The sequence below is a fragment of the Aedes albopictus genome, chromosome 3 (assembly GCF_035046485.1).
Source record: "Aedes albopictus strain Foshan chromosome 3, AalbF5, whole genome shotgun sequence".
Classification (NCBI taxonomy): domain Eukaryota; kingdom Metazoa; phylum Arthropoda; class Insecta; order Diptera; family Culicidae; genus Aedes; species Aedes albopictus.
The window spans coordinates 69225611-69246177 of record NC_085138.1 but is presented as its reverse complement, the minus strand read 5'-3'; the positions used below and the strand labels follow the sequence as shown (position 1 = coordinate 69246177).

The window sequence follows — 20567 nt, the reverse complement described above, 5'->3', positions numbered from 1 at the left end:
GGCCAACATATTGGTCTGTCGGTAAACTCAATTTGAAAAACCAATTCGCGCTGAATCTGCGAGGGTGTAAAGGTAAATTTACTGTTTTCTTTACACTCTACATTTTTGACGAAAAGGCACTTTCAACTGAAATGCACTAATTGGGCACTGAGTGAAAACTGAAAGTTTTTTATTTTTTTTTTATTTTATTAACGACATTTTACACCGAGGTGCATTCATGTCGAGAGAATTCATAATAAAATTACAATTAATTCTAAATTTCAGTTACTGAATTACGGTCTAGCGCAGCTATCATTTTTTTGTGCCGTTTTGATTGCTTTCGAAACTTAACAAGCCATCCATCGACGTCATCCTTTGCGGGATCCGGACCTGAATCATCTGTGTCTGTGTCTTCATTCTCAGCTCTTCCTAATCCAGTTTCGCCAACAACGATCGAACGAGCCGTGGTGATGGGGCCCATTGTTTCCATGTGATCTGTTTTTTTACGAGGTGGTGCGTTGCTATCCGTTGGGCTCGTTTGACGAATGTCTCGTTTTGACTGCTGCCGGTGACTTTGTTCAGCTACTGCGTTAGCTTCGACGTTATAATTCTCGTATGCGACATCCATCGGTACGGGGTTGTCAGCCTCACTGCATTCGTTTGCTGGTTGGGTATCGCATGTGTTTGGTGCCAACGTTACATGGCGCGCTTTATTTTTGGTTGCTGCTTCCGAGCACTTAAGCTTAGGATGTGCTTTTTGTTCGCATCGCATGCAAGTGGGTATCTGCGATCGATAAGATACAGCGGTTAGCTGATCTTGTATTCGGATGAACGATGGTATATGTTTGGTCAGTTCAATGCGAACTACACGGACGCCGTTCGGTATTCCACGAAAAAACTTTTTCCACAACTCGCGGGCCACTGATACTACCTTTCCATACTGCTTCATGTGTTCGGCGACGGATGAATTGGGTACACTTGGCGGGAGATCGTGTACACGGACGTTGATAGCTGTATCCTCTATGTACACCGGAATGTTGAAGTTTTTCTTCCCTGCTTGCATGGAGTGTTTTAGATGATGTGCAGAAGCCAACCGTTCTGCAGCTTCTAAGGTGCGCAACTCAATAAGGGCGCAGTTTCGGATGGTATGTAGTTGGAGATTTTTGACGGATGCCATCTCAATCTCAAAATGAACAATGATAATTCTATTGCAAAAATCGAAACCGATACGATGGTTTGCTCTGCCGCAAAGAGTCGACCGATCCGATCGCGCGTTGGCTGACAACTGAAACTGAAAGTTTGAATCGTATAGTGGATCATCTTGATTATGACTTTCGTTATTTTTTTTTTCAAAAGTATTACTTGAAGAATTTTTATCGAAATGGCTGAAGCAATCCACAGGCCGTTCGTAGAGAAATATTCGTCAGAACCCATCAAACAAAATCCCCGGAGAAGCATGCCAAATGCTACGGGATTCGTGAAAAAAACGGTGCCGAGTTCCTTAAAGAATTTCAGTGTATATTCAAAAATAATACCTGATACAATTTTTTTAGAATAATTTTTAAAATATGCATAAATTTGAATACGATACTCTAGAGGAATTAGCATAAAATTAGATACAAAAATTCTTAGGTATTATTGCTTGGAACCAGTCTTGCGAATAATCGCGACCATCACGAGACAATCACTTGAACCGCTTTCTGGTGTCACCCTTCCCAAGGTGATACGAACCAGCTAGCATGTCATGCCTGGAATGACAAACATGTTGTGGGTTCCACCTTTGGCAGCTTTGCAGCGATAGCAGTTGCTGAGTATGCTTCAGGCGGGTTGCTAGAGAATCAATCTCTCTGAGCAACGATGCATAACGGGCGAAGTGAGAGCGTTTGCCGTAGCCAGGGCGAACTGCGTGGTGCGCTCAATGTGTGCGTTTAAACTGAGCTATGCAAAACGAATAGTATTTATGACGTAGTATCGTGCTTGTGGTAATACACATGCATAGTTTTACATGCTGTTGCGCGTGCATCTGCTTGAGGCGACGGAGAGAGTTATAACACTCACATGAGCCGTATCCAAGTCAGGATGATTGTAGCAAAACAAGGGTGACCGGGTGACTGTAGAGAGAGAGCGAATCAGAAACCGCAGAGACAGGGTGATACAAGTTTGGTGTTTATCAGCTTTTTTGTTGTACGCTGATGCTTCACGACACTGCTTGGAACATTCCAGTGAGACGGACACTCAAGAAAGCATCTTTAGATAGGAACCCTTCAGTAAGTGTATCTGGAGGAAATACTGAAAAAATGCCTGAGCTACCTATCGTAAAATTCTTAAAGAACAATATTTATTTTCTAGAGTCATTTCATTTTTTTTCAGAAAGTTAGTTTGAAATTCCTTCCTGAATTTTTTATGAGTTCTCCAAGAATTTCTCCGATAATTCTACTTGAAATGCCAGCAAGGAATCCCATAGAATTTTTCCCCGAAATTTTCACTGGCAGTACTTGCAATGAATTTATGCATTTTTTAAGTTTTCTCAAGGATTTTTCTAAACAAATATTTCTGGAAATGATCCTGGGATATGGAATATCACTCTGAAAAATCCTGGGCAGATGGTTATTGGAACTGCCCTAACAGCCTCTGGTGCATTGACTTTTTTGAGAAACTTGTGTTTTTCTAAAATTAAATAAAGACAACCATCATATTTATAATAATAATATTTGAGGAATTGTTGCAGAATATTTTTAGATGAACATTTTGAAGAGTTTTCTTTAATCTAATTAAAAGTCCTATGGTTAATAGTCTCCGAAACTCTTTCAAACATTTTCTCCAGCTTTTAATTTCAGCGTTTCTACAAGAATTTTTTATTCAAAAACTTCACTGCCCTCGGACGCAAAAATGTTACATGGTATAATTTACGAACACGTGATAAACGCATTTGAAGTTTCAAAATAAACTTTGGCTGTTGCCGCATTTTTTTGACTAACGCAAAAAACTATCGAAATAAATATATTTTTATATTTTGACAAAATGTTTCAAAAATACGTATCAAAATATGGCGTTTGACATAAAAAAACTCATAAATTCGAAATGTAACATATGACATTTATACGTCTGACGGCAGTTCAGGCACTACGAAAGAAATCTTTAGAAAATTTTATAGACGGATTTTAGGAAAATTCAAAAAATGGGTGTTCACCAGGATCTCCGAACAATATCAGAAGATTTTTAGAAGGCACAGATTCCTATCTACGCGAATAGACGTTTTCCAGAGAATTAAATGGTTTAACTGCATACAGTATTGTCACAATGATGCAAATCAGCAAAACCCAATTCCGGGCCAAATCCGTGAAATCCGCGTAGTTGTAACAATCCTGCATTTATTATTATAGATGAATACATTCAATAATAACGGAATCGTTCTTGTAGCAAAATGATAAAAAAGAAGAGGAAAATTCATAAACAGTCTTTACTCTTCATAAGATTGAGCTTACGTCTACATTTCCAAGGTCCCAGGATGGTGGGATAGTAGGGAAGGTTTCTTATGGAACAGGATTCAGCTTAGCTTAGAGACTGATTGCACGGTTGTTACTCCGTGATTGACAAGACAATTGCACAATGAATCAACTGAATGGTTGACTAGAAGTGGCCTTAACCATTCTCGCTGTGTAAGCTTCAGAGGCTCTCTTTAGCGGTAACGCTCTTTGTAGTGAAGCCCGAAAAATTTTGTATGGGTCGTAACGCTACGCTGGACTCCCCCCCCCCTTAAATAACTTAAATTGTCTGCAGTTTTGAGTAGTTCATAAACGCTAGACTGAAGGAACTCTACTAATTCAAACAACAAGTTGCAAACAGATAATTTTATTCAGCACGTTTTGTACATTTATCCAAAATGGCCTAGTTGTAGAAATGAGAGTGCTGAAAAAAATCGAGTTTTACAGCGAGTTACATACAAAATTGTTTGCTCTTACGTTGTGAAAACTTTGTTCTCCCTACTGTTTTTTTTTTGCGTTCTTAGTCTACTTCCTTGTTTAAAATGTATGAACAATCGTTTCTTTTTACAAATCTCAATTTCTCCATGGTTTTGCCTGATTAAACTTCATTGATCAAAAACTAACATACCAAAATTATACGACCCAAATAGGACTCTCCGTTCGCGATTTAAGCGCCGCGCTACATATGTATGCCACTGCATTTTTATATAGAATAGATAATGCAGCCATCATACTCATTCTTCTGATGAAGAATGTAACCTAGAAAAAATCCTACTAAAACAGAATTTCCCACAATAGCAAAACATATTGCTGGCAATTTGTTTGATATACAGCTATGTTCATAAAAATAGCAGTGAAAGCCGTTTTCCATACAAAATTACCAACTTTGGCTTTCTGTAACTTTGTTTATGAGCGATTGAGCTGAAAATTTGACAGCGAACAACAAATATGGCATTTCGTGATCAATCGATCAAGTATTGGTGCTAGTTTATTATACTTAAGTGGCCATGCAATATCCGGAACCATTCCGGCGATATTCCGGATTGTGCTGGGGTCAGGGGGTTGCCAAAATGACAAAAAGTGATTATTTCGTGAGTTATTGTGTCGAAATTTCTGTTGCGAACAGCGAAACACAACTGCTATAACCAGATTTGAATAAATTAACCTATCCGGATCATCATGACAGATTCTGCTGGGCCGCATTGAGGACATTTCTGGTTTTTAACCTAAACATGCCTTGTGACATATTAATCTTCATGATTTCGAATGAATGAGTCAGCAACGATAGCTTGAAGTCAGTATCAACTAATACGACCACCCTGGAACATCTAGCACAGATTCCACGGGGGTGTCATCAGGGACATTTCACGCCTGATCAATCTCGGCTATTTCAGCTTGTTAAAAACTTAACAGTCAAAGTTAAACAGCTTCTACTTCAAACAAGGGACCAGCTCCGGCGGTGTGTTAGCTGCTGTAGCGAGTACTAAGAGAGACAAGCGTAACAGCGGCTATTTTTTTGCTGTGTAGATCATAGAATGGTTTTCCTGATTTAACACGATGTTTTATTGTGAGAATCTAACGTGGTATTCATGGCGAAAAGTTGCTGTAAACTTGAGTTTTATGGAGTCTGATACGTTCAAGAAAGGACGGCATAAAAACATGAAAAAAGCCAGAAGCTTTCTTTACTTTCACAGAAATGAAAACTTTTCTAAGAAACTTAAGTTTAGGCTTATCTGTGGGTGTTCAATTTTATGAAAACAAGATAAAAATGAAAGAATAAAAACATTGGAATAACAAAATCTTGATAAGGAAAATCGAATAAACAAATCCAATATCGTTTGGTAACCCCTGTATCAACCACCGAAAGCATCACGCCCCACGACGACAACGGCAGAGGACTCTTCTTGGAACATGCGCTCGCGTTACGCTGTTCTGGCAAGAATCCCCGGTTTTTCAGTGCGTTCACGTGACTATCACAGCACATTCACTTCCTCTCGTACCTAGTGTCACCGAAGGGTTCTCGAACAAAAATGTGGCACATGCGCAGAAGCGTAAATGCCGTATCCTGAAAGCTGGAAAGCTTTCTGTCGATACAGCCCGGATTAGCGCTATCACAAGTTTTGATAAGGTTATGGGCTTTTACTCGTGAATAGCGCCACTACGTGGCGACTAGCTTAACTCGATTGTGACGTCGTCTTTCTATCCACACCCACACATTTACAAATCAAGAAATCATCAAAAAAAAACTTCATCAGATTTTTTATTCACTCCAAAGCAAGCAGAAGCGAGCGGATGATTATGGAAAATCCTTGCAATGACAGAAAGGAAGCACATTAGCAAAGCATTCATCGGGTGATGAAAAGTGCTTACTGCAGAAGCAGAGAAACACCCAAAGCGTGAATGTCCTTGCCCCCCATCAGCATAGTCAGAGTCACCCACTCCACAGTAATAAATAAGGGTGGGTGGGAGCTGAGGGAAAAAACTTGAAGAAACGGGAAAATGAAGGGTCGCGAGGGAGGATTGTTGGGAATCCTCATTAACCATCGAACGACAGTTGACGGAATTACAGGAGGTGAGGCGATCGTATCAGCAGCACCAACTTTGTGTCAAAGTGAAAGAGAGCTACTGGGTCTAATTAACACGTAATGACTACTGGCTGCGCTGGGTTCGGTGTTAACTTTCGGAATCAACTTGAAATGAATTGGCGATGAAGTTTTTCAATTATTTGTTTGACTTGCATATTGGGTGACCAATGAGTGTGGGATAGGTATGGTCTTGGGCGGGGCGGTGAATGGAGTGCATACTACAATATAGATTATGAAATGTAGGACGAAACCATTTCAAAAGTGAACAATAAAACTGATAACATGTTCAAATGTGAACTGATAAAACATAGCATGGAACATGCACACACATAATTCATATCCACAGTTTCTCTTGTGATCAAAATTCAGTTGAGTGTGGTCGAAAAAGTCTGAAGCACGCCCAATCCATTCAGAACACAGAATACTAAACAAAAATTCACACGTTCAAAGTGATTCATTCATTAACAGCAATAATGGCATATGTAATTAGAAAACTGTGCTCTCGCCGGGTCACTTATTTCGTTGGTTTGACCTAGACGTGCAATATTCATAATTCACCATATTGAACGCTTCGATCGCTACCGTGTTGTTGCTCATTCAATGGACATTTCGCGCGAGATTACGTTCGAGTGCACTTCAACTTGACCGCCTCGCGCAGTCCGGTTCGACCTTCCCGGAAACTGTGGGAATTTATTCTTCCGCGATGGTTCGCGCCACTATAAATTACTTCACTCGTTGTTGATATGATTTACTGTACTTTCATACTAAGGGTTCGTTGAAATATTATTGTTTGAATGTAATTAGTGTTATATTTGGATAAGCACTCGAAAACCAAAAACCGTCAATTACAAATCCATAAACGGCTGCCCAGTGACCCAAAAGCTTTCGAACGGGAGATTTCTCCCCATAGGACCTTGCACACAGAGGTTGTTTTGCCTCAGGGACAACGCACCCACACACAACCGCTCGTAAAATAACATGTTGGTGTTTAAATCAATGTCTATCCTCGAGGGGGTAAAAGCACACAAAAAATGCCAAAACAAGCATTATGTTATACTGTACTATGTATCGATCAAACCGCACATAAAATAAACAATCATAAATGCTCTCATCTATATTTGCATTTATGATCCGATTTGCGGTTCTAACGATGATATCCTCCCGCACCCAAAAGTCAACAAACAGCAAGCAGCGATGGAATGGATCAACAGTGGTGGTTTTTGGGGAGCTAATAATAGTGGTTAACGTAGTAATGTTTGTTTTTCTAAACAAAACATATGGAACGGAATTTTACTAAACCAGCATAAATATTAGAGGTCAAATCGAAGCGTTCAGGTGAAATGATTGAGGCTTCCATTATGCTCATATGGCAACTAGTGTGAACCACACTGGACAAATTGGTTTTGAAATACGATTCAGTTATGGGAATTCGGCAGAAAAGTTAAGCGACTTCCATGTCGATGGAATAACTCACGCTTTGTGAATTTGGCGTAGTGGGATTCGATCCTAGGTCCTCGGCGTAAAAGGCATGCCCTTTAACTATCGTACCATTTTCGCTCCACATTTAAGCATATTTTGTTATTAATTGATTAATTGATTGATTAATTGATTTATTTGAAAACGGAGGAAAAAGATGTTACCCAGACAACCATGAGTCGAATAAGGATGCACGCTGTACATCGTATGAAGCCCTATTTGAAATCACTATTGCATATATGTACAGAAAAGGGACAATTTTTATCACATACATTCTGATATTCTGATGTTTCATAGCGACGAACTTTATTTATTCGCAAAAGCGTGCGAGCGAACTCGCAGAGTGTCAGTTGATTCGCATAGATGCGTACATCTTCATTTAAGTCGAAGCATGGCTGATCGAAAATATTTTTTACCGTGCAGGCAATGACTAAACTATACAGTTTTATATTTTTTGGCAAATCTCCTTTGTCATGCAAAGTGTTAAAAAATATAAATGCTTTAGTTTTGTCATTGCTTGTACGGTAAAAAACATTTTCGATCAGCCATGCTTCGACTTAAATGGAGGTTTCAGTGTACTGCGATTATTATAAGACTTCGCTTCTCTCTCTCTCTCTTCTTGGCGTAACGTCCTCATTGGGACAAAGCCTGCTTCTCAGCTTAGTGTTCTATGAGCACTTCCACAGTTATTAACTGAGAGCTTCCTCTGCCAATGACCATTTTGCATGCGTATATCGTGGGGCAGGCACGAAGATACTCTATGCCCAAGGAAGTCAAGGAAATTTCATTTACGAAAAGATCCTGGACCGACCGGGAATCGAACCCGTCACCCTCAGCATGGTCATGCTGAATACCCGTGCGTTTACCGCCTCGGCTATATGGGCTATATGGGACTTCGCTTGATACTTTTCTTATTAGGGGTTTTGACCCCATACCCGGCACTACAGGTAAACAAAATTGTGCATTACCTAAATTCACAACAAAACGACCGTTTTCTTCCACTTCTTCCATATGAATCAGATATCTTATTGCGTAAACTTGTTGTTAAGAGTGATTGAACGCGTTCACTGCTCCAAGTCCAGCGCCAATTCTCGGCACCAGTGCTGAACTTCCAGCAAAATCACTTCGGCACCCAATTCTGTGCTGACGAAGTGCACTCACCTGCTTGTAATAGTTGTTGTGAGCACTTGTGTGGCTTCAGAGTGAACGTGCAGCTCATTGACTATGAATGATTACATACGGAAGTGCTTTTGGGATATATGCGGCAAGTGATATTTTTTGCTGCGAGGTGCCGGGAATTGACGCGGGTGCCCAAGTAATTAGAAACCCTATGTCAGTTTATCTCGCACTGTTGTACGAACGAAATCACAAAAAAGGTGAAAATAAACTCGTTGAAGTCTTCATACAAGCTAGAATCGTTTATGTTGACATAATGCGATTTGATACGTGATAACAATGAAATGGATGTTGTTGGACTGTGAATGCAGTGCCAAAAAGCTACAAGAAAGTGGACAGCCATTATTATGGTTACGAAGAAAGTTACAAAGTCATCATTTTTGTTTTGTTGGCCTGATGGTCAACAATTGGTGGCGCTAGTAAGAGAGGAGTAGTGATAACTGTGCGGGAAATCATGCTTCGTTGTTTTTAACTCCAGATAGCCTGCCGAAAACAAACACCACAGGTAAACCATGTGCATTCCAACAAACACTGAGGTGAGTTAGAATGTCATTGTAATTACATTCGCATAATATGTTATATTACGTCGCAATAGAGCACACCGTGCATTGCAAAAGATACCCGAGCAGGAATGAATAACTGACACATAACTGCTGCATAATAAAGTCAGGTATCATACCAAGACAAGGTATTGGCCGGTTACTCAGATATTGAAAATAACTTATTTTGGTAATTTCTAGGTATTGATGAAATACCTCGACGAGTTATTGGCTTGGTGTTGAGGACTGTTTGAGGTATTATTATGGAAAAATCACTATTTGTATGAAAAAATCACCGATTATTATTTAGGTATTGCCATACCTGATGTCATTATTTACGTGTTATGCATAGAATACACACAAGTTATTATTTTAGGTATTTTACCTCTTATGCAGGGCTTCTCAATATCTCATTCAGGTTGTAGGTATTCGGTTTTCATTCCTGAGTTTGGTATTCTTCAGCTATTTTCTCCTGCTCGGGTATCGCTTCAAATCATAAAGCTTTATTATTTTTCCGGTCATGCACGTATAGGGCCTCCACTTTTGTACGCATAAGGCTCTTTTTCTGCATCTTATGCGATGTAACTTTGCCACAAAAAAGTACGTATTACATGGACATAAACTTCATTATACGTGTAAATTGGCTGTCTGGGTAGGTTGTCAATATAGCGCTTAAGAAATTTACGTCAAGTTGTACGTGAAAGTTCTCCAAAAGAACTCTGAAATTAAGAACTTCATGATAACCTATCCGTAGACAATCGCAATGCAACTGGAAGTGATCTACTACGTATACTGAGATTTGTAAAATCCTCAGAACATCCAGAAGTCGAAGTGGACAACGTTTTTAAGCGTAAATGTAAAACTCAAAAGGCCATTGAGAAATATTGATTTTTGCACCTTACCGAGCGGTTTGAACATTTTGAATAACCACCGTAGCCTACGGGTTAAAACTAAAGCCTTTTGACACGCAGAGCACTTCATACCAATAAATTGTTTTGTGGAGCACCCATAGCACCAAAGCATACCATTTATATATTTGCCCTAATCTCATACTTCCTTTTCTGACTTCATTAGTTACCAATATCCCTCGTCTTGTCGATGATCACGATGAGCGAAGTATATGGGGTGATTCTCTAGCGATATTTTTTAGACTTATCCTCAAAGCCTTCTAACAAACTTCTTTCAAGATTTTTTATCACTTCCTCACCGCGAATTGTAATATATTCCTGTGATATTTTTGGTAGATGCTTAATACTATCTAGGCGTGTACACAGCTGATTGAATTGCAAAATTTGTAGCAGGTTCAATATAAAGTTCATTGCAATGTTTCGGCAGATGTGTAATAAATTATTTCCAGTTTTTTTGGTAAAATCAGAGCTAGTTAGTCAAGGTTCCCCGATTTCAGCGCCCCTTCACTGGTACATCCCCGTAGATGAATTACTGGAGGAATCTCTTAAGGAATCGCTTGACCAATTCCTGAAGGAACTACTGGAACAACTTCTCAAAGAATCCATGGAATTACTTTTTAAGAAATTCCAGCCGAAATTTCTGCAGTAATTCTAGGAATATTGAAGAATTCTCTTAAGATATTTCCGAAAGTATCGCTGAGAGATCCCCTAACAAAAATCCTAAACATTTTCTAATGAATTCCTGGAGATACGCTTGGGGGATTTTTTGACAAAAAAACATAGAGGAATACTCGGTGGAACTTCTGATGAAATGTGTGCAGGAAACCTCTGCTAGAATGTCTTCCAGCAATTTCGTAAGAAGCGAAGAAGCCTTATAAGAATCTTTGAAAGAATCTGTAGAAAAAAAAAATCTGAAAGATTCCTTGCAGGATTTTCTGAGACATTCTTAAGAAATCCTTGAAACAATTTCTGGAAGGGAAACGTCTTGAATCTGTTGTAGAGATAATAAAGCAATCTTTGGAGGACATTCTTTGGAAAGCATCTGAGAAGGAGTTCTGAATTACTAATTGGGTAAATCAGTATTGAGCATGAGCATGAGCATGAGCATGAGCATGATTGATTGCCCGCGGTTGCTCCTCTGTTATTGCAAGGACATCTGCATTTACACAAAGAACCAACAGGTGATGCTTGGGACTAGCTTTCTCCTCATTGTGTAAATGCTGGAATCCCAATACTTTTCAATAAGCAATACCAGCGCCGGCCGTGTCCGAATGCAGATCAATTGAGGATAGGGAAGGTAGTGATGACGTGAATCTCGCTTAGGCCAATAACCGAGGAATTATCTGCGTTACTACGAGAAATCACCAGGAGTTTGGATATGGGAAGGGAATATGTATTAGGGATTTTGTCTTGGTAAACAAATTGCTACAATCAACGGACCGATTCTGTTTTGTTTTACGATGAACGATGCACAAGCAATAAATCCCATTGAAATCGTCCCCACATTCGCGTTATTTTCAAGGAATATTTACCGTAAGGGGTCGAGCACTTTTCCATGCGAAAACAAGCTAAAAACAAAATCCTATCGCGCGTCTCCACTCCGTTAGGAAGCAGAAGTCTTCAATCCATTTCACACAGAATTGAACTGAACGCGACGTTTAGCCTAGTTTTAATGTGACATCATCACACATCATCACGATCAAAAACAAAAATATATATCTCAATTTACATACCTCAAACAAAAAAAAAGAAGTTAATCAAAAAAATAGTAAAACCACTTCAATAAAAACTGTCTTCACACCCGCGACATTACGAATCTAGGCCTGAATAAAACGTGGAGAACGTGGTCTACTTGTCACTAAATGTGTTGAAATGTAAAAAAAAAATCGAAAAAAATGGAAACAAAAGTCTACTGTACGATACGGACTTGGATACATGCCAAAAGTAATTGTAGGGTGGGGCGGGGCAAGATGGGTCACCTAAGGATGCATCACCATAACTTTGTAAATACAAATCGTATTGGTTTGTATTCGTCCGCTACTCTTCAATACACTAGTTAGCTATGCTAAAAGTCCATAAAAAGTTTATTAAATACAAAATATGATGTTAAACAAGCAGTTTTGAAAAGTGATTGATTTTGCGCCGTGAAAAAAGTGCGGGGCAAGATGGGTCACCTTTTAAGTAATTCACATTTTCTCAACGAAAAACGTCAAAATATAAGATTTGTTCCGCATTCATATATGCTCCATATCCATACTGAGTAAACAAGAGCTGCTAGTAAACATTTTATAAATTTATTTGGAATATAAAAAACTTTACGATTCGAGTGGTCCTCAGGCGACTTGAAAATCGATGTTTTCACTAAAAAATTATCATAATTTTATGTTATAATTTAAAGCGTTCATTCCGCTTGATTGAAGTCAGTTATGAGATAGTCTTGTAATAAAAAATAAATAACTTTTGACTGCTCCAAAAATACGTTCAAAATTGAAGGTGACCCATCTTGCCCCGCGGCCGTTTATATGGAGATTATATGGGATGTATCGCATAAGAAAAATGGCTAAAAACCATTTTATTTTTTATTTCCAATGAGAGTGAATAATTTTTCAATCAATGCCCCGAACTTTTGTATATTCATGCTGGTCATCTAACAAAATTATTAACATAATCAAAACATGAGTAATGCGCCCGAAAATGGCACTGACCCATCTTGCCCCGCGACCCATCTTGCCCCGCCCCACCCTACATCTTATTTCCTTGAAAGTCTCGTTAATAAAGACAATAATAATAAATCTTATTTCCTTTTTAAAGAGGGGAAAAGTAGTTGGAACTTTCTCACCAAATCAGCAGCTCAGCATCCAATTCAGGATTCACGTCCCAAAACGACCGCATTTTCACTCCGGTAGTTTATACGGACGCTTCAATTGCACCGACATCAGTGCTACTAATGCAGGAGCCCGGAACCACAAACACACTTTTGCACACGCGAACAGGCACTGTTTTTTTTGGATTAAAACACGATTTCATAGAACCGAAATGAAATTAAATTGAACGCAAACTGAATCTTCCAAAAGGCAGTTAGAAAATCTAAAACGAGAGCCGATATGCAAAACCCATTTTCTGAAAAAATCAGTATTTTTGAGAAAGTGCATGAAAAGGTTTCTAAATGAAAGCATTTGAAAATTTTTGAAAAAATCTGTAAAAATTCATAGATGAATTTCTGGAACAATCTATGCGAAATTTGTTGAGAGGAATTCTTGAAGTATTTTCTAAGGGAATCCATGTAACATTTTTTGAAGCTATCCGTGCAAGACTTTCTTTAGGATTTCTTCGAGGAAATTCCGGAGGACATTCTAAAGTCTAAAGGAATCCCAAGAAAAATGTGTGAAAAAAATCCTGACTGAATTTCTTTAGGAATTCTATGATATTTGTTTAACCGTTATGTGGCCGGCAAACTTTTTGCTTTTTTCTACACCGTGTATTTTAAATGGGTGCTGGGTACCCGGGTATCCTACCGGCCACATAAGGGTTAAAGTAAATCTACGAAGAGTTTTCAAAGGTTTCCAAAGTTTCTTTAAGAATACCTGGGAGATTTCTGTGAAAATCTGGAAATATTTCTGAATAAATTATTAATCGAATTTATGATAAAATCCATGGGAGATTTTCTGAAAGCATTTCTCGAAAAAAATGTGGAAGGTCAGTTTGTATAGGAATCTGGAAATATTTCTGAATAAATTATTAATCCAATTTATGATAAAACCCATGGGAGATTTTCTAAAAGCATCTTTTAAAAAAAATGTGGAAGGTCAGTTTGTATAGGAATCCCTGCAGAAAATTCCTGAATGGATCTCACATTCGTGGAGTAATTTCTAAACAAATTACAGGAAGATTCTGGGACAGAAATTCAGATTTAAAATAAATCCCTAAAGCAATTTCTAGAGCAAGTCCCAGAAAAAGTTTTGGAGTAAATTCTTGGAAGATCGTTTGGGAGAATGCAGGAGTTTCCGAAGAATTTTTCGGAAAAAAATCAAGAAATTCCCAAAAAAATGGGGTAATCTCTGAAAGATTTTATAAATAAATACCTGGAGGAATTTTTGCTCATACACAACTATCTTACACAACAATTTTTTTTTCGAAACTTCTGGAAGAATCCCTAATGGAATTTCTGGAGAAATTGGAAGTTTCCAAATTAACACAGTACAAATTTTTGAAGGAACTTTTGAAACATCTTTTCAAAAATTCTGGAATAGTTTGTAAAGGCATCGCTGCAAGTTTTATCAAAGAAATATCTGGAGAAATTTCTGAATAAATGTCTAAAGACATTTTTGAAGGAATCTGAACGAATTTATGAAAGAATCCCTGGAGGAATTTCTGCCTTAATTCATGATTTTTTTTGGGACATAAAATGGAGAAATTTCAGAAGTAAATCATAAGATGCTTTGAAAGATTTTTTTGTGGAATCAGTAGAATAGGAGGAATTTCTAAACAAAGAAAATTTCCGAAAGAATCCAAGGATTTTTTTTTGAAAGAATCCGTGAGGGCATTTTTGGCCGAATACTCGGAAAAAAATCCGTACCATTTTTTTTGAAAGATTTTTAGTAGAATTTCTAAAGAAAATTTCTGATAGATTTTCTAAATGAATCTCCAATAAATTCTCCAAACGAATGACTAGAGAATTTCTGAAGTAGTTTTTCATTTTCGATTTTATAGACATTTCGAATATTGAAATGTACACTAAATCGAGGTATACCTGTATAACTTTGATTGACATTGAGCTTCGGATCTAAAATATTTAGAATTTTGATTCCACATGATCAGTGTTGCCAGCTACTAAATAAATTTTGTGTCACATAAGCAATAATGGATTACATTTGAGTTACATTACAACTATCTCAAGCATTCAAATAATCAATAACGATTCATTTACACTACCCGTTTTAACTACGGTCTCTCACTTGAAAAAGTATTCCAACAATCAGTTATAAACGAGTAAATTCATGCTGCTATATCTCGACATCTTGGTAATCTGTGAAGATACAGTCTTCGGCAACTTTGTTCAGAAGGTCGTTTATTTCATAAAGGCAAGCAATTTAATTCGCAATTCCACTGCCAGGCGACGCTAGTAAGCATGTGAAAATAAGAATTTTTAACTAGCTCGATCGCGCAATCCCGATAAGATAAAAAGTTCAAGTTTTCGGCAAAGTTGTCTTTGGCCTCGTAAAGGTAAGCAGTTTGGTTCGCAATTCCGCTGCTAGGTGACGCTAGTGAGCATGTAAAAATAAGCATTTTTAGTTAGTTCTATCTCGCGATCCCGATAGGATAGAAAGTTCAAGTCTTCGGCAAATTTGTACAGAAAGTCGTTTGGTTCGTAAAGACAAGCAGTTTGATTTCTCTCCTGGCTGACGCTAGTGAGCATGTAAAAAACATTTTGAACCAGCTTTACCCGTTTTAGTTTCAACAGTAAATAAGTCGCACTCGCTCTTCGTATATACACGGTGGCAGAATTCGCTCATTTTCATGTAAAGTGGAACAACACAAAAATGAGTAAATTGCATTTCCAGTTCTAGCGCTGGCATAAGTGTGAAAATCTCTGTGCTCATTCTATGAGTCCAGTGACGTGGCACAGCTCGACTCGTGTATCGAGGTGAGAAATCTCGAATCGAATGAGGTGATTCTCCATTTGATTTGCCCGGCGAGTCACTTCATTTGAGTCGATCTTTCTCACCTCTAAGTACGAGTCCGAGTTGTGTCGCTTCACTCCATTCGCAGAATGAACCCAGTCAGTTTAAGCAGTAAGAATATTATATGGCTTAAATAGATTGGATTTTTGCACTTAGCCTGGCGCTGGCACTGGAAAATTTGCTCATTTTTTGTGCTTTAGCTTTTAGCTCAGATTTGTGTGAATGTTACTAATTTGTGTCATGGATTGGCTTGGTAGCATAATTGGTAAACAACGTGCCTAGCAGTAGCGTACAAGGGTTGTGAGTGAGTTCAAATCCCACCTGAGCTTTGGTTTTTTGAATATCACTCATAATTTGTCTATTTGTACATTTCACTCATATCTTAATCCTAGTAAGATGTTGGGGTCAATATGACACAGATAGGCATGCTGAACGTGCACTACACCATCGTGATGCGAAATACCTAACATCCTAGGAGGGTTAACTGTTTGTACATTTAGTTAGTTAGAAATCTTTGTCATTCTAGGAAATTTAGCGAAATCTTATTCTAAATGCACAGTGATGCCATGTAGCGACAGAAAGTAATATTTGCCTTAAATGATGTTTTCAATTTGCAGAACAATTATTGAACCGGGCTTCAATCCATTGATGAGGTGTGAAGGTTTATAAATAGCTCTTTGGCTTGACTGAAAAAGTCTGTTCCTGACAGAATACACAGCGTAACAAAAATTAACTTTTGGTCTGTCTCAAGAGCAAACTAATGTATCTCTGACAGATTTTGGGCCGCTGAATCCGAATCCGCGCTCAGATTTGCTCCAACACGTCACAATTTTGAGCTCAATTTATAGGGCAAAATATGCGATTTTGGGCTTTTTGACAGCAAGCCATTAAGAATGGAAATATATGTTTTAACCCTTTGGAGCCGGAGGGGTCATATATGACCCCGGCGATGAAACCGAGCATAACAAACGTGTTCGACACCAGCGAGGTTGCGTCGACAGTGGCGAAAAAAATCGGCTCCAAAAGGTTAAGCAATCAAAAGGTTAATTGGTCAATTAACATCTAAATTAACGACTCATGCAAAATATTTCGTTTTACCAAATCGAATTTGACAGTTTTAAGCGATTTATGTTAGGTACGATATTTCCCATACAAGTCACCCTCCAAAAGTTGCATGCAAGTTTTCATACTAACATAAAATGCTTAAATCTATTAAATTTGATTAGGTAAAATGAAATATTTTGCATGAGTCGTTAATTTAGATGTTAACTGACCAATTAACCTTTTGATTGCTTAAAAAAATATTTCCATGCTTAATGGCTTGCAGTTAAAAAAGCCCAAAATCGCATATTTTGCCCTATAAATTGAGGTATAGCTCAAAATTGTGACGTGTTGGAGCAAATCTGAGCCCGGATTCGGATTCAGCGGCCCAAAATCCTTCGGAGACACATAAGTTTGCTCTTGAGACAAAAAAAATGTTGCGCTGTGATATCAATTCTAGCGAGCCTCTAAGTCTAATTTGATCGATCATCTTGAACAACGACAGTGAAAGTTTACGAGCTCATAACGCATGTCAGGTGGCCGCACTTTCACTTTTCCAAATGCTAATCATCTTGCCAAGGACTTCTTATGCAGCTATTTCCGTAAACTTCACAGTTGAGTTAGTATAGTACAAATACGTAGATTAACTCACTTAGCAGTGATACTAGAGGTGCTACTCTTTAGTTGTAAATCTAAAAGCTGAGTCAAATGCTGTATATTGTTAGTTTTTCCTTTAACTAGCTGTTATGCCGTGAATTTATAGCCTCTCATCAAACCAAGTCAAACAGAAAAAAAAACAAATATGTATTCCGAGCAATCTCAAGCTCACGGACCCGCAATCATCGTTGAGAGGTTGTGATTGCCGTCTGCGACACATTCAATGACCCCGCTCTCTGCAACCCAAGAGCACACTAGTGCACGAGGAAACGAGGAAAGGGTCGTATGGGTTGTTACTGGTCATGAGAGAATGCGTGGTGCACTTGAAAAACGTTTCCCAACATGCAAAGCTCAACTAAAACACGGGCGACAACAGTAAGTGCCCCCCACCAGCTACTATAGCCCAGCCCCAGGACACACTGACTGTGTGGGGGCTTGGCCCCTCCTGGTTCTAATCACCTCTCCGTCCCGTCGCTACTATTGACCAAGCGGTCGGCCTGCGTTTTGGTCAAGACCAAAGCAGAGCGAGTACCTAACCTACCTATAGCGTGCAAACGCACACCTCCGGAGGAAGCTCCGGAGAAAAAAAGAAGTCTTACGTGTAAACGAAACAAAATTGACCACTTGGGCGTTAATCGGATTAATGTTTATTTAATTAGGGAACGACATAATTGCGGTTGCAGTCCCACGCAATGCGGGGAATGGACGCCACACCAGCCGGACCAGATTTAAGGTTTGTCGGGGAAAATGTGAGGAAAATGCGTTGGTGTATGTTGGAAAAGCAGAGGAACTTCCTTCATAACAATACAAATAGAGAAAAAAAAAACACAATCTAAGCCTCTATTTATTCTCATCACCTACTAATTCTGAGTGAGTATTGTTAAGTGTAAAAAATCAGTGTAGAACGCAAAAGATGTCCCTGATATTGAATCATCCGGTAAGACTGTTCTAGTTGGTAAACGCCTACGTATTTTAAAGTCGAAATTCCTCAAAATGTTGTTCATCAACCAAAAACACAATCGTTGTACTCTTAAAGCAGCAAATGGAAAAATTACATTTCCGCTTTTGCAATGACGATCATCCGCGTTCTTCGGCGCCAAATGGCAGTAGCTACAGAATTTTTAATAAAGTAAATCAGATTGCGTTTCGCATAAATTAGATCCGAGGTGTGCGAGAATGGAACACGGGCGGAACACGAACTGGTAAATAGTAAATTCTAGGTAACAGCCCGCGTAGAATACGGTGAATGATAATTTGATGCGACAGTAAAAACCCCTTAAGCGAATACTCGACACTTTTGGTTCCGTTCTGCCGAAATTTTCTTTCTGCTTTCGGGGAGATGGGACGCTGCTTTGAGTTGATTTGCACGAACGAATGGAAAGCAACGTGGAATGAACGTAAATGCTTTTGGAATAAAATGTGTTAATGATGTTGCAACAAAAAATTGCTGGAGGGCTTCCCTAGTAAACTGGATTCACAGTCTTAAGAGTATCTAGGATAAAATTATCTAGGAATGTTGTTTGAATTATAATACTCGAAATATATTTTCGTTGCTCCGAAATGTCTAAAACAGGATCATGGAAAACTGTCAAATATTTTTAAACAACGTGCTCGTTTCTACCAGACAAGGTTTATTTTTTTCTGGCAAAAAAAAGCCTAGCCTCCGAGGACGCCAAAAGCGGAAGCCACGAGACAAGGGAGACCCACCGGAATGAAACCTACCAGATAATCCTTGATTGCAGCAGACATCGGCCCGGTTGTTGATGGGTGTGAGAGAATTTTTGAGCTCCAACACTGTAGAACGGTAATGCGATAAAAATGTTTCCTCCTCGTTGCTTTGGAAGGGAAATATTTACAAGGGCGAAAAAAAAATAGACAAACACAATCTGGAGCACCAAAAGCACAGCAGCAGCATGTCTGTTTCGGCAATTACCTGCAAGGTGTTTGGCTGCGATTTTTTTTTCTCGATGATGGTGCGGTGTTCGCAGTCCTTGCATGATAATTGCTCGGCAGTGTTTAATGTGTTTTGGAATCGTTCCAGTAATAATGCGTCGTTGTCGATGGAGGTCTAGGGCCAAAGAGAGAAGCGGAAAATACCTTCCGATGGAGAACAATTATCGAAGTGATCTTGTATTCCTTGGTTATAGTTGAAGTTTTTTAAGTGTATCTACATGCTCCCTTAGGGTTAGAAATTCCTAGACAAAACTCAAGCTATGTAAGCAACCAATGGTGCGAACAAAAAGGCAATCCGTCAGAAGACATGCGATTACAGGATTGATTGATGGACCAAGAACAATAATGAAAACTCGTCATCCTGTGATTGAACTTTGTTATCTATTCAGATAACTGGGCACATTTTATGTTATGTGTTTGTGTTTTGTGTATTTATAATGTTCTATTTTACTGTTCGTATCCCATTAGTTCCCAAATGTAGGACTCGAAGTGAAAAATAATATGAGCATTTGTAGCTAACAGTTGTCCGCATTGTGTCGCTCAAACTGGGACACGATGCATTTGTAGTGTTTAGCATAACTTTATTTATTAAGGTTTATGGGAAAAACTCAACAAAATTTCAATTTCTTGATTTTGCTTTGGCTGACCAAGCCATGTGGGAAATTACACTGTTGAAAATGCTTTGACATCCATGTGCACAACAGAACACGTGTTCTGTTGTGCACATGGATGTCAAAGCATTTTCAACAGTGTCAACAAAATTGTTACAGCAATAAAAGAAAATAGATTATTATAAAGTATTATCATATCACGACACATAGAACCTTACAAATGCACAAATAAAAGACAGCACAAGTTGACGCAACACAACACATAAGATAAATGAGCTCTATTATCAAGATGGATAACATCTTCCGATCACAGGATGACGAGGTTTCATGTATTGATTTGGGTCTATCGGTCGTCCTAGAAATGTATTTTATTTGGCAATTTACCTTTTAGTTCACAGCATTTGTTGCTGTGTTCATAGCTTGGTCTTGTCTAATCCTAATCGGGCATTCCGTTTCGGGTTTCGACACTTGAGCTC

General features: G+C 38.6%; 2 protein-coding genes and 1 long non-coding RNA gene across 6 annotated transcripts in view; 2 read left to right on the top strand and 1 right to left on the bottom strand.

The window, feature by feature from the left end:
* The window catches only part of LOC109400186 (RNA-binding protein Musashi homolog 2), a 185621-nt gene that overhangs the window by 34617 nt on the left and 130437 nt on the right, over positions 1 to 20567 (bottom strand). The gene's annotated exons all lie outside the window — the stretch shown is intronic.
* The window catches only part of LOC109427107 (uncharacterized), a 105716-nt gene that overhangs the window by 56067 nt on the left and 29082 nt on the right, over positions 1 to 20567 (top strand). The gene's annotated exons all lie outside the window — the stretch shown is intronic.
* On the top strand, positions 1172 to 19614 carry LOC134289435 (uncharacterized). The gene is made up of 2 exons (XR_009998521.1): positions 1172 to 13844; positions 13954 to 19614. It is a non-coding gene; the product is annotated as an uncharacterized LOC134289435 (long non-coding RNA).